This window comes from Mustela nigripes, chromosome 6 (assembly GCF_022355385.1).
Source record: "Mustela nigripes isolate SB6536 chromosome 6, MUSNIG.SB6536, whole genome shotgun sequence".
Lineage (NCBI taxonomy): Eukaryota > Metazoa > Chordata > Mammalia > Carnivora > Mustelidae > Mustela > Mustela nigripes.
Genome location: NC_081562.1, coordinates 79,509,556 through 79,534,469, shown reverse-complemented (window position 1 = coordinate 79,534,469; position 24,914 = coordinate 79,509,556). Strand labels below are relative to the sequence as shown.

General features: G+C 43.0%; 1 protein-coding gene and 1 long non-coding RNA gene across 4 annotated transcripts in view; both read right to left on the bottom strand.

The window, feature by feature from the left end:
- Positions 1–4,104, bottom strand: part of TMEM117 (transmembrane protein 117) — a 476,788-nt gene extending 472,684 nt beyond the window's left edge. The window contains exon 1 of one of the 3 annotated variants that reach the window (XM_059404805.1): positions 3,884–4,104. The gene's annotated coding sequence lies outside the window, so the exon portion shown is untranslated. Of the gene's footprint in view, positions 1–3,492; positions 3,513–3,578; positions 3,664–3,883 lie in introns of those variants that run through there. The other 2 variants (XM_059404806.1, XM_059404807.1) reach the window with 2 other exon arrangements.
- An 8,945-nt stretch (positions 4,105–13,049) lies between these two features.
- Positions 13,050–15,734, bottom strand: LOC132020659 (uncharacterized). The gene is made up of 3 exons (XR_009405051.1): positions 15,654–15,734; positions 14,501–14,565; positions 13,050–13,244 (listed from the first exon to the last, which is right to left on the bottom strand). It is a non-coding gene; the product is annotated as an uncharacterized LOC132020659 (long non-coding RNA).
- Positions 15,735–24,914: the final 9,180 nt, after the last annotated feature.

Here is a 24,914-nt window from a genome sequence, read left to right as displayed (position 1 = left end):
AAAAAAAAAAAAAAAAAAAAAAAAAAAAAAAAAAAAAAAAACTGAAGGCCAAAAGGGCAGACACAGCTTTAAACTGTTCCACACTAATTCCTTAAAAGATAAATAAAGATAGCTGCCTATATTTATATCACATTTTACCTCTTGGTGTTTTTAGTGAGCAAAATCACACCATGAGGATGATATTAGAATGATTCAAAGGAATCAGGAACATCTGTTTTTCAGAAGGCAGCCTAGAGTCGGGAGAGGAATATGGTCCAGTTCTACCTGACTGCGACTTACCAGCTCTGTGATCCTGGGCAAAGCCCTAAGCTCTCTGAGATTGCATTTCTTCACTAGTAAAATTCCAATAAAAGTACTTCCCTCAGAGCATTGTAGTGAAGACTGGAGATGTCATTGCAAAGTGCCTGGTCACTTCCAGGTACTTCCTATTGCGAAGGCCATTTAAAATACGAGCAAGTCATTGTCATTCCCATTAAAAATGAGCATGAAAGTAATATCAACTATACATTACATTGACTGGTGATATTATATATATGTTATTCTCAGAGTTAAGGGATTTTTACTACAACTGAACAAGGTAAAGGATGAATGCTGTCCTTACTTTACAAATATTGAAAATAAGGCTCAGAAAGCTTAAGCTACCTACCCAATTCATATTTAGAAAGTGATATAGTCCAGATTTGTTAAATCCATGATAACATTCATCATTCATTTGTTCAATATTTACCGATTGCTTATTTCTGCCAGGCACCGGCCTATACATGAGGGTCACCAAGAGACAACACCCTTGTTTGCATCTTACTTTCTCTTTGAGGGAAAGAGACATTAAACAGGGGGAAAAAAAGATACATAGTATTTTTAGAAAATTATAAGTTGATGAAGAAAGTTAATAGGGAATATCAGGAGGGAGGGAAGTTTGAAGAGGCCTCACTCTTGAGCAAAGGCCTCACTCTTGAACAAAGACCTGGAAGTAGGGAGGGACAGACACAGAGAACAAAAAATTGCAAAGACCTGGGCTGAGTGCAAGGTTAGTGCATTTAAGGAACAGCAAAGAAACTACTGTGACTGGACAGGGACAGAGGCAGGGGAGAAGGAAGGGAGCTCAGGCCTACAAGGGAACATCCCATTGTGATGTGGCCTGTCAGGATCCAGCCCTAAGGCCATCGTGTGCATGAGGGCTCTCACCGGGTGCAACATGGGAACCAAGAGAGTGGCACATGTGGCTTACAGGTCAGAGGGGCCACTCTGTGTAATGGCTGGAAATGTATGAACTTCTAGATGGATTTAAATGGAAAAGCTGAGGGCTGCCTGGGGGCTCAGGTGGTTACGCATCTGCCCTCAGCTCACTCATGATCCTAGGGTCCTGGGATCAAGCCCCACATTGGGCTCCCTGCTCAGTGGGGAGCCTGCTTCTGCCTGTCCCTCTGCTTGTGCAATCTGTCTCTCTCTCTCTCTGACAAATAAATAAATAAAAAATTTTAAATAAATAAATAAGAGGAAGAGCTGACAAGAGTTATGTGATGGATTGGATGTGGACATGGCCTCACAAAAGCCAGAATGGACCTGCCATTTCCCGAGATGAACACCACTGAGGCAGACATGGACAACACAATAAAAATTAACATTTTTTCGTGCTTCGTATGGATTAGGCCAGCACTTTTCATTCAGTACCTCAATTAGTCCTTACACCAACCCTTTGGATTTACCAGTGAAGAAACAGAGACTCAGAAAGGTTATAATCTGCCCAAGGCCATATAGCTGCCAACTGGCAAAAACAGCGTAAGTATCTCTGTATGACCCCAAAGTCAATACTCTTAATAACTACTATGTTCCCTACACTAAGAAGTATAAAATACAGAATGCGGTTCCAGCGGGAAGGAAGTAGGTACATGAGGAAGCAGTTCCATACTAAGTGATGACTTGCACCTAGTAGGCATGCAACAAATACTTGCTGATGAATGAATAAATGTAAAAAATAAAATGTATGGATCATGGTTCGCCAACAGACCAGCTCTGGGTAAGGAAAAACAACAACAACAAACACCAATGATTCCATTCCAGTAAGAACAGACTCTGGGAATGGGATACTGAAGTCTGCAAAAGGAGAAAAGGCAGAAAGATGGAGAACCAAAATATATATTTGCCTGGACTAGCCCTGAGGTAAGGATAAGTCTTGCTATATTTTCTTGAAATGTTAGGTGAAAAGGCATGTATAAAGAGGTAACATATAACATTTTACATAATGTGAATGCTTAATACAGTTTTTTTTAAAAATACAAATAACAATAATAACAGAATTAAAGTTGGAACTTCTTGCTTTTAGTCCAATGCAAGAGACACACAGCCTTTTAAATAAAAAGCAACCTTTTAAGTCAATCAATGAAACCACCATAAGTGGTTTCGCATAGATACCAGGATGGTATTTGTGGTACCCTTGCTAAATTAGAAGATCTCATCCATAAATCACTTCCCAGACTTTCTCTTCACATTGTTTCAACCTTTAAGTGATTTTCTTCCTTTGTTCTTAACCTGCAGTCTTTGGGATAACAAAATACTAAACCATGCAATTTTTTAAAATAGAGAAGCTGAAGCAAGGTGGGGTTCTCTCCCAACAAAGACATTAGTTGACTTTTCATTAAAATGGCAAAGTATTTATAAGCCCTTTCATGTTATAAAGTTGAAAAATATTCACCAGTGAATTCTTTACAAATGTTTAGACCTCCTTTTCAGTGATACCTGTTTATGAGAAAGAATCTAAACACACACCAAAGATAGTAACAATGAATGAATAAAATAAGATTCATTCGTATTTGAAATTATTTCTTAAATGGTTGGCAGTTTAAAGGAACAAATTAAATAAAACAGACAAGTATTGCTTTCTGAGCACAAGGATCATCATATGGAGGCAGAATGGGGGTGGGGATAAATACCTGAGCCAAAATTTCAAAATCCATAATTACTTCAAAACTACTCAGATTGAGGGGGCAAGGGGTGTTAGAAAGTATGTCATGGGAAAAAAAAATCACTACAACAAAAATACTTTTTTACAGAGATTCTACTACTCTTTATATTCAATAAATTGGAAGAACTTTTTTCTTCCTAGAAGTCCTTCAATGGATTTCAAACAATATATCATTTATAACTAGGGGTAAATACATGTATTCAACATACTCTTTCTTTTGGTTCATTAGGCACATAAATACTAAATAAGCATGTGATGTTTACTACCATCTCTCTCTCTCTCTCTCTCTCTCACTCACACACACACACACACAGAGTTCATTGTTCCACAGAGGGTAGAATGAATAATGGCAGCCCAAGTGTTACCACATGGGTCTAACACACTTGCGGGCCTATGGCATTTTCAAAAATAGGAATCGACAGCTTCATTTGGTCACGATAAAGTTAGTAAACACTCAAGTTTTCTCTTTAGGTTCTTTGTTTTTAAGGCGAACACCCCTGAACGGCAACCTGTTAATTTAGTTAACCAACCATACGTGGGGCTTCTTACGGTGTCCCCATCCCGGGAATCAGTGAAGCGAGGAAAGTTCAAGGTCTGTCCTGGCGACGTCCCTTACCCCCTCGGAGCCCCGGAGTTTGAGGGTTCCTCACCGCGAGCCTTCCCCTTCCAGCCAGTAGTCTCGACTGCCCCCGCGCAGAAGGGTCGGTGCGTCCGTCCCCCTCCGCGACACTTTACCCTGCCTCGCCGCATGCCACCCGCGGGAGCCGAGGAGAGGCGCGGGGGGAAATCGGGGGCCGGGGGGCCGCGGCCGCTTCCGCACCCGCGCGCGGGGACGAGGAGGCAGCCGGGCGAGCAGGGCTCCGCTGCGGCGGGACCGAGCGGCGGGGGAGGCGCGCCCAGCGCCCGGGCCCGCGTACTCACCAGATGGGGCCGCGCGGGCACGGGGTGTCCGCAACACCGGAGACCCGGGCGAGCACAGCCCTCCGCCGCGCCGGCGGCCTCGCTGGGGAAGCGCGGCGAGACGGGCCGGCGGCGTCGCTGCCGCCGCTGCTGTCACCGAGCTATAAATACCGGCTCGGCCCACACTCGCCGCCGCCTACGCCGGGCGCCCTCCGCAAAGTGCGCCGGCCGCGGACCCGGCAGCCGGAGCGCAAGGGCGACGGCGCCGCGCAGGTGACCGCGATGGCTCCAGCTGTTCGGCAGCCTCCGCAGCTGGAGGCATGGCCTCCCACCGCCCCCGCCCTCCCCGCTCCCTCCCCTCCCGCCTGCGCCGCGGGCCCACTCCAGCCCGCGGGCCGCGCGCGCCGAGCCGAGCCCGCCCCGGCCGGGCCCGCCTCTGCAGAGCCCGCGGCTGCAGGCTGGGGGCCACTTGGGGAGCGGCGGAGGTGGGGGCGGGGGAGGCGGGGTGGGGGGCGGTCGGGCTACCGCCTAGCGTGTCAGCAGCAGTCCCTTCGTCCTGGGGGAATCCGCAGACTTCTTATAAAATCCACCATCCTGCAGGGAACCAATGAGGTTCCCAAGTGCAATAGCCTCAAAAGAACTGCAAACTTTCTAATGCGGTCTCGGGTCATAGAGCATCCTTCCTGCTTTTATCAGTTGGTGGTGTGGAGGTGGGGTGGGAAGAGACCGCCCGCGAGGACGAGAGAAGTCTTACACTTACTTTCCAGCCTGCCCAGCCTGACACACACACACACACACACACACACACACACACCCCTATGCAAATATACTCACATTAGCACACACATCTAGAAGCACGCACACATTCATACACACTTAGAAATAGACAAATATATGTACACACATGTGTAGATATCTACAGACATATATATAAGCACATGCATACACTCATACATACACACCTTTATGCACACTTACACTGGAAGCACACATATGTGCAATCTTTAGCATTTTCCAAGCTTGAAGCTCTCAGGAGCCTAGCATTCTGTAGTGCTGAAATGATTTATCTGCAGCATGGCAGAGGAAGACCTTTCACCATATTTGACCAATTCCTGTCCTCCTGATGTAACCTTTTTTCTGTCGTGTGTGTGTGTGTGTGTGTGTGTGTGTGTCCTTTGTTTCCTTCCACCCCTAATAACAACTGCTGCCTCAATTTACCAGCTGCTTATAATATATTAAAAGCTGCTGTCCAGTATACTGATCTCTGTGCTACTGGAAGTGAGCCTTAGTTGGTATTGTCAGATGGAAAATGGAACCATCCCTATATGCCTACAGTAGCAAACTTATGAGGAGAAAAACAGCCTCTCTCCTGGATGGCAGCATGATTCAGGAATGCCCTGAGTAGCCAGAGGAGAGTTGAGATGTCAGCAGATTTTGAGATGGGGCAGAGAGGGCCACTCCCAAGTCCTGCAGTGTAGCTAATCTCCACAAGCATAACTGGGAGACCACAGCCTGGCTTCTCACTAGCTTCGACATCTGTTCTAGCTTCTAAGAATGACCACAGGTAACCACAGGACAGTCATAGTTTGTGATCATCTTATGGAACTCTTAGTGTCGTGACATTCTCCTTAGTGAACCTTTCACAAGCTTTCCCAGACAGAGCTGTTTCCTTTGCAAGCCCTTTGCACATTTTACAATGATACTTCTTACATTGGCTGTACTTTTTTGCAGTCTTTTTCTCTCCCACTAAGCTATGAACTCTTTGAAGGCAGAGACAAAGCTTACTCACCACTGCACCCTCAATGCCTAGCGTAGTGAATTATAGTAATGCTCAAGAAATAATAGACTAATTCCAGACTATAAGCGTCTACTGTGTTTTTATAATTATCATCAGGAGTATTTTCCAAAGGATTATTGAACTGTGTAACTGTCTCACCTGGGCTCCATGTGCTTTATTTTCCTTATATCTTCATTTAAAGTAAGGAGTCTTCAGTCATTTGAAACTGGAAAACATTAAAGCTTCACAAATTATGCAGCATAATACTGATGTGTATGGGTTGTTCACCACCACCACCACCACCACCCCCCAAAAATAGAAAACAAAACAGAAGGCCCTTTCTCATCACTGAAAGGCTGTAAAACATAATGTATTTCAGAAGATGGAGGGGCACAAGTCAATCAGCAGCTTCTCTTCTGTCTAGTTGAGAGAAAGAGAGCTCCCCCCATAATCAGTTGGCTTATGTGGTGTCTACTAGAATGAACTTAAGTTAATCAGACCTGAAATGCCTGCCCTCAGTTACATGGTGTTTACTCTCTCTTTGGAGCCCTGTCTTCTTAACATATGATCTCACTTTCTTTAACAATAAATTCTAGAATAAGCTCAACCAATGCTTATTCTTTGCTCTTAGTTGAGCGATCTCAAGATTTAAAGACTATGACCCTCCAGGACCACTTCAGGGCAGAATATTGAAATGATCAAGCTTTTCTTCAACATCCATGCTCCCTTTTTACCGCTGACCAAGAAGCTTATGCCCTTTGCTTTGCGAGGCAACCAGGATCTCCAGTCCAGCCCTATTTACAGACCAGGCAGGGGAACAGCCTCTACACTTAATCTTTGCCACCATAGCATGTAATGATAAAAGCTTACCTTTTTGAAGGCTTCTCCTCTATGAGTCCCACTCCATCTATCCAAATGTTGAATCTGCAACAGACAGATACTAGTTACTAGTATCACTCCCATGTTCACCTTCGAGGAAAGAGACATATGAAGACTGACTAGTTCATGCAAGAGCCCGTGACCAGCCAGAGTGGTGGAGTAAGGATCAAGGTCTGTAGTAAAACTTGCAAATCCACGTTTAGCTCTATCTTATAGTCCCTCCCCATGTACCAGGAAAGGGATGTGGGTTTCACAGTTAGGAGACCCAGAACAGGGATTATTTGTGTGAATTCTGTTCCATCACAACCCTAGCTACAGCTCCTATAACATTTCAGTAAGAATCCCTAGATCTCCCTTTCTTCACCTCTGAAGTGGTGAAATGTTAGATCTGGATGTAGACATGAGGCCGAACACAGGTCATTTGGTCTGTTCAAGGACAGATCCACTCAGGATTAGGCTATTGTGCTCCTCATTCTCCATCTCTTTCCATCCCAGTCACAACCACACAGAACTGTTGGGAGATTTAAATGTCCTAATGTGTATAAGATACCTATACAGTTTCAAGTGCATAATAGGCGGTCAATAAAAATTATTCTTTCATCCCATTAGTGTTCTAAGAAAACTTCTTAGAGCCAAAATCTATTGGTCTGGTACACAGATAGGGATTGCTTACTCACAGAAATTAGCCATTTTTCTAGTGTTAGCCCACAGTGTTAGAAATGGTATAGATAGAAGCCTCAGGAAGAAATTGAGATGGCAAAACCTCAGATCCCCCTCTCAACCCTGCCTGTCAGCCCTGCAGACAGGCTTAAACATGGGTCTTCTTTACGCAGAATTCCTTTATAAAATCTGACACCAATGTGCAGAAATCAGAAGTAACCACCTGAGATGATATGTGTTCGTCTCATGTATCCCAGTAGGTTAGTAATACAGTTACCCTCTGTGTTTTTGAAAAAGAAAAATATAAGCTCACAATTCAAAAATTGGGGAAAATGATGATTATGACCAAACTGTATCCTTCTCTAAATGGCAAAAGCAAGCAATAGCCAGATGCATCAGTAATCTCTACCGAGTCTATTAGGAAACACTTTCATCAGTGATTTGGTGGACTCTAAGCAAAGTTATTTTTAACTTCCAATAGGTCAATCAGGATGATGCTAATTGCACACTCCAAATATAAACAGCATAATTTCCTTATTGTCAAGGATTCAAGAATAGAAATTTGAACATAGTTATCTTCTGGTATTTGAAAACCAGTAACTTGATTGCCAGCATTTTCCTCAATAATCCTAATTGCAAATGTCCGGTTCCACTAATATATTTTAGTCCACATGTCCTGAATTTTTCTTGGGAAAATATGCTCATTGCATGTCTACTGCTTGTAATGTTAGAGCCTGAGCCCCGGAATCCTGGTTTCAGCCACATTCCTTGCGTCAGCGTGATAGTAAGCAAATTACTGAACCTCTCTGTACATTAGTAGTGCACCTCACAGGTTGTTAGAGAAATTAAATCATGTGTGTTACCCTTTTAACATTTGGTCTGTCCATGTTAAGTTCTCCATAAGTGTTCTTTTTACTATCATTGCCTTCATTTCATCTCTGCCTTGCTAATATTCTACATGTCCCACAGTTTCTTTCACCAAAGGACCAAGTTCCCTAGCCTTCCCTTTATCCTGTAAGTGGCTGGACTGAGAGCTTTTTCTGTCCAGTTTCTAAAGCAAAGAAGTCAGGCAAAGAGAGGGTGAGTTAGCAGTCATGGCAAAAGTCGAGCCATCACCTGCTTGGTGGCCAAGATCACCCCTGATTCACACACAGTTGTAAGGAGTCTGCATAAATATAAGCCCTTCAAAGAGCCCTTCCTCGGGAGGATAGAGAGGGGCAACTGTTTCACTGCCCACTCCCTTCAGTTCCTTCTTGCTTTCTCCTCTGTCTCACAACCCATTCTTACACAGAGACCCTAAAAACTGACCAGTGCCTCACTCCCAGGGAGGAGTGATGGTTTGAAACTAGTGATGATTTCATTCACAAGAATGTGACTGCTGGGGGTGCCTGGGTGGCTCAGTGGGTTAAAGCCTCTGCCTTCGGCTCAGGTCATGATCTCAGGGTCCTGGGATCAAGCCCCGCATCAGGCTCTCTGCTCAGCAGGGAGCCTGCTCCCTCCTCTCACTGCCTGCCTCTCTGCCTGCTTCTGATCTCTGTCTGTCAAATAAAAGTCTTAAAAAAAAAAAAAAAAGTGACTGCTGGTTTTAAATGGCAAATTTGCCTTTGGGCAGTTTCGAACTGACCTTTCCTTTCTGCCTGCTTGGTTTCTCTTAAACAAATGGTCTTTTTCCTTCTTCAAGCTGTTTCCAACAGACTCACTTAGACTGGTTTGATACACCCAGCCGAAAGGGAGGAGGCTCGATTCGAGGGAACACAAAAATATATTGGCTTCCTGGAGCTCCTGATTTCGTTTAAAAGTACCAAATACGCTGCCCAATCAATAAACATATCCAAAGTAACTAGACCATCAAAGCTCTGCAAGGTGCTGAGGTTTCAAAGACAAATACAGTGTGTCTGCTTCCTCAGGAAACTCATGATCTAAATGAGCAGACAAGAAAGGGCTTCTAATCACCATAAATAGTAATATAAGGGACATATGATTGGGGCCAAATGCATTTTACTGACCATAAGGGCTATAGAAATGTGTAAAGGAGAAATAAAAGTGTCCTCAGGAGTCACTGGAGAAGACCAGTTGGAAGAAAAAGCTTGAGGCAAACACTGAAGGATAGGGAGAATTTAGACAAGCAGCAAATGGAGAAAGGAGAAATTCCAGGCAAGTGTGACAGCCCAGAACAGTGCTCCTTACCTGGAAGGTTTGCAACAATGAAATGCTGAAGCAGGAGAAAAAGACAGGGAAGAGGGTAGCAGAGAAAGCAGGGCGAAGGGCTGAAGAGAAGAGGCTGAGGCGGGGAAGAGCAGAAAAGCTAAGGTTCCTTCGCAGGAGCGCGTGGTAGGGGGCAGTCAAATATGTCATTTGGGGAAGTAGGGGAAGCCAAGCTGTTGAGAAGGGACTTAGCAATTCCAGCCTTTTTAGCAGTAAAGGGTGGGGGTGGGGTGGGGAGAGGTAGTGAGACGGGTTAAAGCAGAAGGAAAGGAAAGGTCAGAGAAATACTTGGCACCAGGAATTTTAAATTATAAGAAATGAAAATGATTTCCTGTTGAATTTGAAGAGAACGGTCATATTTTCATGTAGCCATGAAATGAGAAACAGTCACCCCCCCATCCACAGACTGGAAGGACTGTTCCCCGGCCTCCCTCATTGGTTAGAAGGAGCAAGTCCTCCCACCTTCCACTTCCCTGGTTCTTAGGAAGAAATGGGGGTGGGGGGCTTGGAATGCTTTCTTTCAGTGTCTGGGTCCCCTCCTCCACTGTAGCTGCTCAGCTTGGAGGCCTGCCTGGCCAACTCCTCTGAGTTTTAGGATGTCATTCAGAAAACAGAGTTTCACAGACAGCATCATATGCTCCAAGTTAGCACTCATAGGTGTTAGGGGTTAAAATCCTTAACTTCTCATAATTCTGGGGAGTCAGAAGTGTGAAATCCCTGGGCCAGCAGGGCTATGCTCCAAGGGCTCTGGGAGAGAAGACTTCCTTACCTCTTCCAGCTTCTGGTGGCTTCTGGTGTTCTCAGCTTAAAGATGCCTCATTCCGGGGTGCCTGGGTGGCTCAGTGGGTTAAAGCCTCTGCCTTCGGCTCAGGTCATGATCCCAGGGTCCTGGGATGGAGCCCTGAGTTGGGCTCTCTGCTTAGCGAGGAGCCTGCTTCCTCCTTTCTCTCTCCCTGCCTCTCTGCTTACTTGTGTGATCTCTGTCTGTCGAATAAATAAATAAAGCCTTTAAAAAAAAAAAAAAAGATGCCTCACTCCAATCTCTTCCTCCACCTTCACATCATCTTCTCTTCCATGTCTCTGTGTGTCCAAACTTCCGTCTCCCTTCTCTTACAAAGACACCAGTCATCGGAGTTAGGACGCACCCCATATCCAGGATTATTTCATCCCAAGACCCTTACCTAGTTGTATCTACAAAGACCCTATTTCCAGATGAAATCAAATTCTTAAGTTCTGGGTGGACATGAATTTTTTGGGGGGATACGGTTCAATCTACTCCATTTATATTCATAAATAAGAAAGTATCCCCTGTCTAAATGTTATAATTTTATTTATGGTAGTGGGTTATTCCTTCGATATGGGGTCAAAATACAGTGGAGAAGTCATTTACTTAACGATAAAGAATATTTTTGGTAAATATCCCCTCGAATGGTATTATCCAAACCTCTCACATCCAGACTCCAGCCTTGCCCTGGGTGCTTAATCTTGTTTTCTTTTGTGGGAGTTCATCGGGCTCTGAATCCCAGGGTGTTGCCTGTTATTAAAGCTTCCATTCCAAAAGGCAAAACCATCATTTTCAGGAAGCTCTTCTGGGTCAGACACTTCCAAGTACTGGCCTTATTGTGATGAAAGACACAAAGCCCCTGCTCACATAGATCATTCTAGTGAGTATACAGATGGTAAACACAGAATGCATAATGATAGAATCTGAGATGGTGAGAGGTTTAAGAAAAGTAAGTAGAATTACTGCTTCAAAAAAAAAAAAAAGGGTCAAATTTTTAGAAGGAGTGGCCAAGGTGAGCTTCTTTCATGGTACATTTGGGCAGAATAATGAAGTTAGGTCTCGCTGTCACAACCTTTCATCTATTGCCTCCACCGTATTTCCGGTAGAGGTTCTAAATAGTATATGTATTGCATTCAACATTATCGTCCTATAATATGACCACAGTTCTTTATGCCAAAGGGTATTCTGGTCATTGCATTGCCAACCAGCCCCAGACTGATGCATCTGTGTATAGCTATTCACAGTTACTGCACCCTCGGCACTATTGTAGGTGCAGGCACATACAGGAAATACACGGACCAAAATGCCAGGATCATGTCACTCCACTAGTATGGGGCTTGCATTCCAGCATTAAACTTGAACACAAAACACTCAGGTTTGATCCCCAGCTCTAACTCCCAGTCTTCCCTTACCTTTAACCAATGACTTCATGGCTCTAGGCCTCAGTTTCTAAGTCTATAAAGCAAGGAAATTGGACTAGACAATCGCCAAGTGCCCTTCTGACAGAAGCACCCTATTGTTTGAGGGTAGGCAACAACCTTATCTACCATAGCTAAGGAGACATATTGTATGTGATTCCAAATCTGGCAACCATCAATATCCCTGGAATCATGAGCAGAAAACAATAGCAGGGGTCTTGGACCCTGGGGTCTGCAGTGGGATGGGTGGTTTCATTGCTGGAAGACAGCATGATCGATTCTGATCAGAGCAGAGGCCCCGTGGCAAATGGAAATGCAGGGGAGAGATCTAGGTTTAGGGGCTACTGACCTGCCAAAACACAACAGGGAATTCAAGGGCAGCACGAAAAATTGAATTAAAGCATATGAAATGCTTAGAAGAGTGCCTGACATACAGTCAACCTCAGTAAATAAGGCTGCTGTTATTACTGGTTTGTCCCAGAAGAACCGGATTCCACTTAAAAAGCTAAGGTAAAATAACTAGACAGACCTGGGAAGACTTGGCTAGAAAGGCAGCTACTTGGTAAGGCGTGCTCGTACCTGCTACATTCTCCAAGCTAGTCCCCACCCACTATAGCTGCAAACGCAGATTTCTGGCTTGGGCAATTAAATGGATAATGGTGTGTTCCAGTGAAATAAAAAGTAGAAGTCTGTGTGCAGGCTTTGAAGGAAAACAACACTTTGGATTCAGACAATGATAAGTTTGGGATATCCAGGTAAAGATGGTAGAGCTTTCCCTACAGTAGGTAGTTATAACCACAGATCTAGAATTTAGGCAAGAAGCTAGAGCTGAAATAACAGATGTGCCAGTCACAGCATCCATGATGAGTCAGTGTTTCCAAAGTGTGGTCTCCAGACCATCTGTGTTACAGTAAACTAAGGTGGGTGTTAAGAGCAAATCTCAGAATCCATTTACTGAATCAGAATCTCCCTCAGTGGGGTTTAGTAACCTCCAGGTTATTAATAAGCTCCTGAGTGATTCTTACACACATTTAAGTTGGAGAAATGCAGGTAGAGGGAATTTTTGCTGTTATGACTCTACAGATAACCTTGTGTAAGGAGAATGTAGAAGAGGCAGCCAGGGAAACCTATGGCCCAGGGGTACCTCGTATCTAATCACTTCATCTCACTCACCCAGTAGGGTTCAAGCTAGACTTCACAGGAAGGTAATCTAATGCTTGGGGCCTATCTCATGCCAATGAAATTGGTATCTCTGAGAGGGAATGAGGTAGCCCTTTCCCTCCAGAGTCCCAAATAGCTGTCCTACTCCCTGCAAATGGGAGGAGGAAGGATGGGGGCAGTTTGGCCTGTGGATTACTTTCTTAGACTCTCTCAAGACTGAAAAATTTTAATTTAGCTGTAAATATTTTAAAACCAGTACATTTCAGATTTAAAACAATTTTAATGTGTAATTCTCATGAAAATTTGAAGACCTGGCCTTGCTGGGCCTACATTCTTGAATGGCAAAATGGCTGCTCAACTAGGCCCTTTGCAGATCTCTAGGTTATCCACTGCGCCATGGCCTCTGAAAGCATTTGAGCGACGCACACTACCAGAGGGCTTCATCGTCTCAGCTTCCCTCATGTCCAGTTTCCACACCAGCCTCTCTTGTCACAGATCCTGTTAAAGAACAAAAATCTGGCTGAGTAAATCTGAAGATCCAATTGGCTTTATTAAGCCATTCATGAATTAGGTAGCACCCCACCTAGCAAGTGGAAGGGAGTTCTGAGGAGTTAGACAAAATGGAAGGTTTTTACAGGAAGGAAGGTGAAGCAAGGAAATTCTTTCTTTCTCTCTCTCTCTTTTTAGCAAGGAAATTCTTAACAAAAGAAAAGGATAGTTCCAGGCATAGTCATCTTTTCTTACTGGGCAGGACAGGGAGGTCTTCCTTGGTGGATAACCTCCTCTTCCTTTGGGGGAGGGTATTGAGAGGGAGCATGTGACAGATTACCCCATTGGTGCTGACCAGAAAATTCCTGACTGACCACCCAAGACCACATTTCTGAAGCAGGTTGAAAACTGCAATTGGGTTAATATTAAGACCCAGTGCGGTAGCTCAGCTTGGCATAAGTGACTCTCTCGTGGGTCTGTGGTTTTCTTATTAATCCCAAAGTCCTCCTCAGCATGGCACATAGTTTGGGGAAACCATGTGAGACAGGCCCCACTTTGTTGGCTGGATTTATCCTGCGGTTCCAGAGCCCATTTCTTGGAGACAGGGTTGCCCATGTCTCAGGGCACATGCAGAGAATGGATGCAGCCTGGAGCAGCACTCCCCCCTGCCAAGGTGCCTCTCAGGCACAGATCCCCATCCTGTTGCATTCTCTCTACAGGGCTAGTGTCTTCCCCAGCCACATCTCCACTGGACACCAGAGTCCCCAGAATGAGCTCCAGCAAGCTCCTCACCTCAGTGAAATCACCTTTTTTGGGAGGGAGCCACACAGGCTTGTTTGACCAGAATGCTTCCCTAGGACTATGGAGGGCAGGATTCTAAATGTGAATTCCATGGGTTTACCTGAGGAGAGGAATTTGAGCAGCGAGCCCCTCCCTGTAATAACGAACTTCCTCATACTGCTTCGGTTTCCCTTATATCCGCAAACCTTAGCTAATGGGTTGATCACTATTTTTGAAAAATCAATGTTAGACATTCACATCTATTTATTAGTGTTTTAGTGCTCTGAGAATGTATATTAGAATGTAAGTAATTTGTCACTTAAAAATGCAAAGCTGGTGCAAAATGTTTCTTATCTGTAGTAATTGGAAAACAACTGAAACTAGCACCTAGACTGATTTGGAAGGTACTCCAATTAATTCACTCTCAGCATGCAAAAAAAATTTTTAACCCACATAATTTTGTGCAATATGGTTTTCAGCCCTACCTAAAAGAATGTGGTTATCCTTTTCTTGATCATCTTCTCTTTCACCTTGAGAGATGTGTAGTGTCCTGGAAAGAAGGTAGACATTTTGGAGTTAGACATGCCCGGGTATGAATCCTGCCTTGCTATGCGCTCCGAGGCAGATAACCTTGTCTGAAATGTTTGGCTGATGGTACATAGCTTCTGGGCCACAGTGAGGATTAAATGAAATAGTGGAAAGATCATACCTGATATATCCAGGCACATCTGTTTTCTTCTTAATAGAACTTTAAGTATCATTCTAGTGAAAGTAGAGGTCTAGTGAAAGGCCTCACTTTTTTTTTTTTTTTAAGATTTTATTTATTTGGGACACCTGGCTGGCTCAGTTGGTTAAGCAGCTGCCTTCGGCTCAGGTCATGATCCCAGCATCCTGGGATCGAGTCCCGCATCGGGCTCCTTGCTCGACAGGGAGCCTGCTTCTCCCTCTGCCTCTGCCTGCCATTCTGTCTGCCTGTGCTCACCCCCCCCCCCCCCGATAAATAAATAAAATTAAAAAAAAAAGATTTTATTTATTTGACAGATAGAGATCATAAGTAGGAAGTAGGCAGAGAGGCAGGCAGTGAGGAAGGGAAGCAGACCCCCTGCTGAGCAGAGAGCCTGATGTGGGATTCGATCCCAGGGTGCTGGGATCATGACCTGAGCTGAAGGCAGAGGCTTTAACCCACTGAATCACCCAGGCACCCGAGGCCTCGCATTTTTAAAAACATATTTTATTTATTTATTTGACAGAGAGAGAGAGAACACAAGCAGGGAGAGCAGCAGGCAGAGGGAGAGGGAGAAGCAGGCTCCTTGCTGAGCAAGGAGCAGGATGTGGGGCTGGATCCCAGGACTCTGAGATCCAAGTCTGAGCCCAAGGCTGACACTTAACTGACTAAGCCACTCAGGCACTTCAAGGCCTCACATTTTTACAATAAAATTCCTACACTTCACCACAATTTTAATAGAAAAATATCATCACACCTTCTGGGTCCATAACTTTTACTCAGGATCTTGTAAACATATTATGTGGATTCAGTTTATACAATAGTTCCGATATTGTTAGAATTACTGCTATTAAGCAGAATTCTCTATAAAGAAAAAAATATATATTTTCAAATTTCAATGAATTGGCACTTACTCCAAGCAATATTTAATTCATCCTTTCAACAATCATTTGCCGTCCACCATGGGAACAACTAGGAGAATATCATCCCTGCTCATCCTGTGGAGAAAAAGACAAGACAGGTACATACTGTCGTCATACTACAGTATAGACACTAATGAATAAGCACCCTTTGAGAACACAGAATATGGAACCACTAGTTTTACCTAGAGACTAGTGGTCTCTAGAGACGGACAAACTTACAAGTGTAACAGGTGATATAACACGATCACTATGAAAATAACTTTTACCATCACAAATAGTGCTTGTTTTAATGGCATTTCACTTGTGACTTACTTTATATTAATTTGTGTTCTGCTCTGTACATCCACAGGTTTCTTTGTGTATAAATGCCTTGTTCCAAAATAGGTATATCACCTTTAAGTGAGCTACATCCAGAGAATTTAAAGACGATTTCTTCGGGAGTGCCTTGGTGGCTCAGTCAGTCAAACGTCTGCCTTCAGCTCAGGTGAATGACCCCAGGGTCCTGGGATTGATCCCCTTGTCAGGCTCCTTGCTCAGAGTGGAATCTGCTTCTCCTTCTCCCTCTGCTGCTCTCCCTGCTTGCATGGGTGCACTCTTTCTCTCTCTATGTGTCAAATAAGTAAATAAAATCTTTTAAAAAAAGATTTCCTTAATTCCAAACTATAATGATAGCAAATATGTTTTTCCTAAAATAGGGGGGAGGAAGGAAGGAAGGAAGGAAGGAAGGAAGGAAGGAAGGAAGGAAGGAAGGAAGGAAAAATCTTATTTTGGTCCAGGTGTTGGGTGGTTATCTGGGCTCACACAAGAGCTAAGTATTTTCCTGAAACTGGTATTTCATAGAAGCAGACTCACATTTATGCCTTAGTAAATACACGTAAGCACAAGGACTGAATGTTGGGTGCTGACAGAGAAGTCTGAAATCTTGAGTATCAGTTTCATACCCAGAAGGGGCTAGATCTCCTGAAGTTTATAAAAATGTACTGAGGTCCATCACTTTTGACTTCTTTATAGTTGTTCCTATGAGAAAAGATAATCAAGATCATGGGCCCACATCCACATGGCCACACCCACAGCTAGCTCACCCAATGGGTGTTCTATGCCCTCATGGCGGACACTCTAGAAATGTGCAGAATACAATAAAATACTGTAAAAATATATCTTTCTAGAAGGGGTCCAAATCCCTCTACTTCCCCAAAGAGACACAATTATTTAATAATTCGGGAGCCTTGAAAATAATCTCATTTGAAGTATTAAAAAAAGAATGAAAACAGGAATCAGGAAAGGTTGGTTTTAGTCAGCTCTGCCATTGGCCATCTGTATCATCTTTGATGAGTTCACTAATCTCTAAACCTTCAGGGCCCCAATGCATTTTTATAAACTTCAGGAGCTCCAGGCATCTGTGGGTATAAAACTGATATTCAAGATTTCATGGCTTCTCTTTGGGCACCTAAGTTTCACTGCCTGTACCTGTGTCGTTTTACTAAGGTACAAGATTTCTTCATATGAAAAATAACAGTATTGGACACACACAAAAATAATTCTATTTAATCTCTAAAATTTTATGCTTCTAAATAATTTATATCAAGTGGTAATGAATGCAAATTTTATTCATTTTGTGTCTTTGTACTTTTTATAGAGAGACAAGTTTGGTGAAGATTTAACTCATTTATTTGTCTCTGTGTTCCAGACAAAATTGTCTTATATTTTGGAGTGAGCAGGGCTCTTCCTCCTGCTCCCTTATGATGATGGGGACAATACAGTGGGCGAGATGTATGAAATCGCATGTCTGCAGAATAAAGAAGGTTTGCTTCATATTTTTCTACAGCACTGCCTTGATTCCATTTGGAAAATACACCTTTAATTACATGCTGGTGAGAACTACAGAGCTAGAACATCTGAAAATTACACAGTGGATAATCATAGGTTTTCTTTTTCTTTTTCTTTTTTTCCCCTTCTTCTAATTTTATTTTACCGTATTTATTCAACTGTCTTTATCTGGGAAATCTAAGCTTAGATCTTTTCCGTAGAGAAAAGGACCACAAAATGATGAGGATGGCTTTACAACTCTTTCCAGAATTCAGCATCAGCCTACAGAGTTAAGTGCTATAATGATATATACGTGCTGTAATGATGCATATTCCAACTTAACCAGCCAGTCATGACTATGATAATTGAGAAAATCAATGCCATTGGGTCAGACACCCCTTCTGAAATATCATAAGGGGAAATGCAATACTATTCTGAGAAACAAGATAGGGAAGTTCATCTTACGGTGGAGCCTACCACCAATCAACCTTTAGAATTGAAAATCAGAAAAACCTGCAATACATAGACTCAGAGACAGGCAGAGGTGCCCTACATTTATTTTTTTCCTTTAGCAAGACTAAGGAACAAGAAAGCAAGTAAAAGCTTGGCACAGACTGTGTCTACACTATTCCACAGAAAGTGAGTTATTAGGTGAAAAATCAAGCGAGGGTTCAATAACCCCTCCTCCCCCCATGTAGTTAATGACTTAATCAGTACACTGTGACCTCATGTTGTTTATCTCCCTACAATTCCAGGTCTTCGGGTTCATGTTAACCCTGTGTTCTTAATTTATGCAGCACATCACAGAGAATTATGGAAACCCCGTCAGCTTTGCTAGAATGATGTGATGCTCAGAGCTATTTCCAGTTGAGAGCACAAATGACAGGAAGGAAAAAGAAAGTGATGGAAGTAAGTAAGTAATAGGTGGAGAGATGCTATGAAGGTATGCGGCTCCTGTAAAATATTATACACACACAAGCCTTTTCTATTCTCTAGTTCTCGCTCCATTAAAAAAGATGTCAAAATCTGAACTGAGACCATAAGAGTGATATTAAAATGTTAAGATTTAGGTAAGCAGCTAAAAATTAAAAAGTACGAGAAGGCCACAGCAGGTGGGTGAAAGGGTAGAAGTACAGATCACTTGTGAATTAAGAACACAAACATTTGTTTCAAAGTTCTTTTTATTGGACACCTAGATGGCTCAGTTGGCTGAGTATCTGCCTTCTGCTCAGGTCGAGATCCCAGAGCCCCACATTAAGCCCCACATTGGGACTCATCGGGGAAGCCTGCTTTTCCCTCTGTTTTCACCCTATTTGTGAACTCTCACTCGCTCTCAAATAAATGAATTAAATCTTTTTTTAAAAGTTCATTTTAGGGGCGCCTAGGTGGCTCAGTCAGTTAAGCATATGCCTTTGGCTCAGGTGGTGACCCCAGGGTCCTGGAAGCAAACTTACATGGGGCTCCCTGCTCAGAAGGAAGCCTGCTTCTCCCTCTCCCTCTGCTTGTGCTCTCTCTCTCTGTGTCACATAAATAAATAAAATCTTTAAAAAAATTATGTAAAAAAGTTCAGTTTATTTTCCAGTTAACAAAATGAAAGAATATGTCAGCACTTACTTTTATGTACTTTCTATCCCCCAAAGGAAATTCACTTCACTCAAACACTTAAAACCAATCATACATACATGGATAGGCACGAGAATCTATTTATAGAGTTTTATCTTCAAGTTTTAGAGTGTTTGAAGAAAAAAAATCACCATGTCCTTTTTTTTTTTTTCTCCAGTAACACTGTGAATGTACACATAAGATCCTACACACTCACCAGAGAGGCATCCCTGAAAAGAGAAACCTTTGTCCTTATATTTTCAGGCTACTAAGCAAGAGCAAGCATCCACCTGTTCTTATCACTAAGTACACATTTTCAAGTAAGATAAGCCAAAACTGGACATCAAGTCTCCTTGCATCCCTGTTTTTCAAAATAGCACCATCACTCATGAGATAAACTGAGTGGCTCTAAATTTAGTTTATGAAATTAAGCTCTCCAAAGAATAAAGTTCTTATGCTTGCATTAATATAGCTGATATAAATAAATGTTATGCTAGTGGAGAATAAAAAAATAATTCACAGTCTGAGCCTGAGCTTAGGGGAAAAAGTATATTTTTATTTATTCTGCATTGCCGCTGATGGAATCAACCAATGTGAACAATTGTGTCCCTTCAAAGAAGACTGCCCCTTTGGAAATACTCTATGGTAACTGTGCTCACATGTTAACATAATTTATAGTCTGAAAAATATAGGTGCTTTAAAAAAAAAAAAGTCAAAAGAATGATGTAGCTCATTGTCAGTTGACCCAAAATATATGGTTTCCACTGCTTTCAGAAGTAGTAGAAGCGTTTCTTATTTGCTCTTTAAATTCATAAAAATCTTTTCTTAATTTATAAAAATCTTTCCAGTATTCCAGTCACTAAAGCCATAAATTCAAATCTTTCTTTTGTCAAGTCAAGACACCAAATGGAAATAAATTAATGTACACATTCTTTGCAGTCCTACAAGGGGAGTATCTCCTAACATCCTCATTCTTTTCCCAAGGTGAATTTTTGTATTCAGTCATTACGTCTTATAAATTTAAGACTTATTAACAGGAATATATTCCCTAACCAGCTTGTTATCTTTTCAGATGAGGTCAATGCCTTTGATGGAGATTCCAGGAAGATTACTTTTCTTTTCTTTTTTTTTTTTTTTAAGATTTTATTTATTTATTTGACAGAGAGAAATCACAAGTAGGCAGAGAGGCAGGCAGAGAGAGAGAGAGAGAGAGAGAGAGAGGAGGAAGCAGGCTCCCTGCTGAGCAGAGAGCCCGATGCGGGACTCGATCCCAGGACCCTGAGATCATGACCTGAGCCGAAGGCAGCGGCTTAATCCACTGAGCCACCCAGGCGCCCGTTTACTTTTCTAAGAGTAGATGAAAAGGCACATTTTCTACCCAAATTGTTTTTTCTTACAGTTGAAAACCATAAGAATTTTTCTTCAAACCCATCATTTATTCTTATTAAATAGGAGCACACATTAGAACAAGTATTTATATTTATTTAAATGTGGGCTTTTGAAAAGCCCTTTATCTGCTCAAAGGCTGCAAAATCCAGTATGCTCCTCAACGGTTGAAAGAGTGAGGGAAGCTAGGAGATTTCTGTGTTCTTTCATAGATGCTGCTTTCCAAATAACTTCAATTTAGTCTAAACTTGTCATGTACTTTAGGTCATATGAAATTTTAATTATAACATTTTGTATAAAACAAATCTATATCAGATATCAGAGGAAATAACACTAGCATCACATCATAGTTTGGGACTCAGGTAGTTTATTTTCAGTAACCTTGGCAATATTAACATAGCACTTTAAGGAATATTTATTTCCTTAAATAAATATGGGGAAGTCATTCTTTTTTTAAAGGTGATAATCATGACGCAGTTAATTTCAGAGGCTTAAGAACCCTGGCGGATTCTTCGATCAGATAACTGAAGTGAAACACTGGCATCTGATGGCTGGCTATTTTTCTTTCTTTGCACCTTGTTTCCAGGTTTACCAAAACCCCTGCTCGCTCAGCTGCTCTTTTATCTCAACCATCTCTCCAGAGTTTGGGGCTGGTAAGGGTAGTGGGCAGGAGGCGAGTATTAATAAAGGGGAAGGAAGTGTGGAGCGGAGAGGAGGGGGTGACATGGAGGGCGATGGAGCAGAGCCAACATCACTGGCCACTGTCCCTCCCAAGCCAGCAGTGTCTGTCTACCTTTCCCACCCCCCACAAGCTGACTAGCCCAGGTTTCTGCTCAAATGCAGATATGCTGAGGTGGGAGCCCAGGCTTTCCGCTCACGACCTTTATGTCTTGCACACAAAATCAGTGTTTAAAAAAATTCTATTTTTTTTAAGATTTTATTTATTTATTTGACAGACAGAGATCAGAGAAGCAGGTAGAAAGAGAGGAGGAAGCAGGCTCCCTGCTGAGCAGAGAGCCCGACCCGGGGTTCAAACCCAGGACCCTGGGATCATGACCTGAGCCGAAGGCAGAGGCTTTAACCCACTGAGCCTCCCAGGTGCCCCAGTATTTAAAAAAATTCTTATGACACCCAAACATCCTATAATAGTGGAATGTCTCTTCCATGCAAAAGGCTCTGCAAACAAGCAGATGTTTCTTGTTGGCCTGCTGAAATTTGACACATTAAAATCTGAAGCCGTAAACATTTGAAAAGCACAGCACATGTTCAAAATCCATGGACAGCTGTACTCCCACTTTCTCTCACGGGGCCCTCCTGCCCTTGGACATAACCGGTTACGTATCTCTTGATTTATCATTGTCCTCTATGTTCAAGATGTGGCCGCAGAAGGCTGACGGCGTGGTTCTGCCTGTGTGCAAGGGCGGGGCAGATGGACAGCTGTCCAGCCAGCGGCACTAGCCACCGGCATGTGCGGGGAGGGCAGCCCTTTGCTTTATGGCTCCTGCGGCAATTTTCACAGCCTGTTACTGTTTATGGCTCAGGGCTCTTCACCTTGTATGCTACCTGACACCTTGACTCCAAACAAGTGACCTACTTTTCGCTTCATCATCTGCCAGTGCTGTTTCCTGGTATTTTATAGCCAGACTGCCTGATTTGAAAACGTACCTCTGCGTATCCTCAGAACATCTCTCCCAAGTGTTCAGCAATTCACTCTGCTTCGCTTCCTCAGGCAGCCCATATGTGTATTCTAGCGTCTGAAACGACAAGGATTTCCCTGACTCCCCTAAACGTCTCACAGCCTCAATCATAAGACTTAAAATGATTCATTGTTAAGGTGCGGCAATTTACAAAGTTGAGGCATTAAAGATCACCATAAATGATCTATGGGAAGGGTGACCAACAATATAATAGTCACTATTAATTTAACACCTTCTAGGAGCTAGCCCCTGTATATAATTATCATTAAAACCCCCAAACTCCTGCATTATTATTGTCCCCATTTCACAGATGAGGAAACTGAGATTTCCAGAAGGGTGAAATAAATGTGTCCAGGATGATATTCAGCAAGTGACAGGGCAAACTTCAAACCCAGAACTGTTTTGTCCCCAAAGCCCAAGATGATAACGCAGCCCAGAGGCCTTGGTCCGTCATCCACACCAAGCCCAGGAGCTGAGAGACTTGATAAATATTTGACGAGTCCATGAATGAACACCTTGCTGTGAATTAGTTTACCAGATTGGCTTCCAGTCACCTGGCAAGTGTTCTGAAGGAGTGAGAGCCTGGACAAATGAGCTGCTGTAGGAGGCAGAAAACGATCTCCCCAGAGCGGTGGGCCCACCACCAGCAGGATGGAGCGAGACCGTCTGGATACGCCACAGAAAAATCACAGAATGACTCTAATGTTAGAAGGATGGCACTAAGGAGAACAGAAAGAGACAACCCAGTGGACATAAGGAAGTGCCGACAACAGTTCTGGGCTGATGGGGCTGCTCCAAGATGACCCCACAGCTACCATCTTTTCTTTCCCCTTCTACCCTCTTACATTTAGCATCATACAGGGAGGCAGTCCAGAGAGGGAGAGTAAAACCTGGAGCTTTTCCCTTTGGGAAATACAGCCTCCCATACACATACGCACGCAGACTTTGAATTCTTAAAAGGGTAATTTGCCTCACTTTGAGCTGCTATTTTTCTCATTAACATCACCCATTACCTCAAATGTATTTTGACTCTAGACTTGAGCTGTAGAACAGAAAGATCTGTATCCTTTCCAGCTTATACTCCAGCTCCATGATAAACATCTGAGATGTGCTGCAATAGAAAGAATAGACCAGAGAACCCCTGGGGATCTCTCCCCTCTGCTCCACCTTACTGTTAATGAGCCATAGTTAGAAGGACAATATCAGGGCACTGACCATGGTGGTGGGAGGAAGGAAGGGAAGGAGGGAAGGAAGGAAGGAAGTTAGGAAGAAAAGGAGGAAGGGAAAGGGGGGGCAGGAAAAACAAACTTTAAGAACAGAATCAAAGTTAAAGTCGATGGGAGTTTACCAAGTCTATAGCCAGAGAAAGTGAGCTGTGATTTAACTAGGTCTGTGCTATCTTTCTGTGAAAGGAAGAAACAATAGCCAATGAGTAAGAGGCCTTGGAATGAGCTTCTTTGATCAGAAGGGAAATGAACCCTGACAAGGGAAATGGGATGATGAGACCCACATGGGCTGGTCACAACACACACCAAGAGTGGGAAGACATAAGCGGTGATGTTATTCCAGAGAAAAGGGAAAAAGAGAGAGAGGGGGATTAAGATGTGAATGTAAAAGAGGAAAACCGGGTCAGAAAACCTGAATGACACAGCCCCACCATCATCGGAAGGCTGATAAAGGTACTACTGGGAGGTCAACTGGGATGGACCCACTGAGTCTGTGAGTTGGGACTCCAAGCACAGGAATTCTAGAGTGAAGCCAAAAGGAATTGAATCTGGGATCCGCAGTGACAGACTCAATTTTTTCTTAATGAGAGACCCCAGCGTAGTCATAGGATCAAAGTCAACTGGTTTACCAAGGTTGATCAGAAGTGCCAAGTGCAAGGGTGAATGACAGACTGGGAGGTAGAAATGAAAAGTACATGGAAGGGTTGGAGTAACTCGTGACACCTTTGCCAACCTAACAATTGAGTAGCACAAAAGTAAGAATTTGCCATTTCTCTCATTGGTATATTTTCACTTTCTACTTACTGTAATAAATCCAGGGTGCACGTTACTGGTATTAAAATGTGTCCTTGCCACTGTCTAGCTTGTTACACACAGGGAATGTACGATATCAACCAACTGCAGTTCACCTTTAAACCTGTGTCCCAATTCTCTGTAATTACTTTCTAAAATTCAAGAACCAAATCAATCTGAAGAATGCAACATCTCTCGTTTTACAAACCTGCTATCCAAGCTCTCTCTATGAACTAAAGAGCTGTGTAATAAGATGTATTTATATACAACAGTTTTGCTGAGTGAAATGTCTCTCTTATGAAATAAATTTGGCTGTTAGTAGCAGACACTAGAAATAATAGTAGCTTAAATAGGATGGAAGTTATTTTTCTTCTACCAGACATGGTAGAAGAGAGCCATGTAGAAGAGAGCCACAGTGAACGGGGACCAACATTCCCTTCATCTCTCTTTTCCACTATCCTGTGGCTTTTACCATCAAGGCTGTGTGAGGTCCAAGACAGCAGCTGGAACTCCAGCCATCCGATCCTCATTCTAACAGGAAATAGGAGGGTCCTCAGCTGCTCTCTAGCTTGGGTTAAGAAACCTTTCAGAAGACTCACTCAACAGCTTTTCCATTTCAGTGGCTAGAACTTAATCACATGGCCATATCTGGATGAAAGGCAGGTAGAAATGTAAATTTTTATCCATTTTTATCTGGGCACTTTGTCACAGCAAATAAAATCTGTTTTCTTGTTAAGAAATAA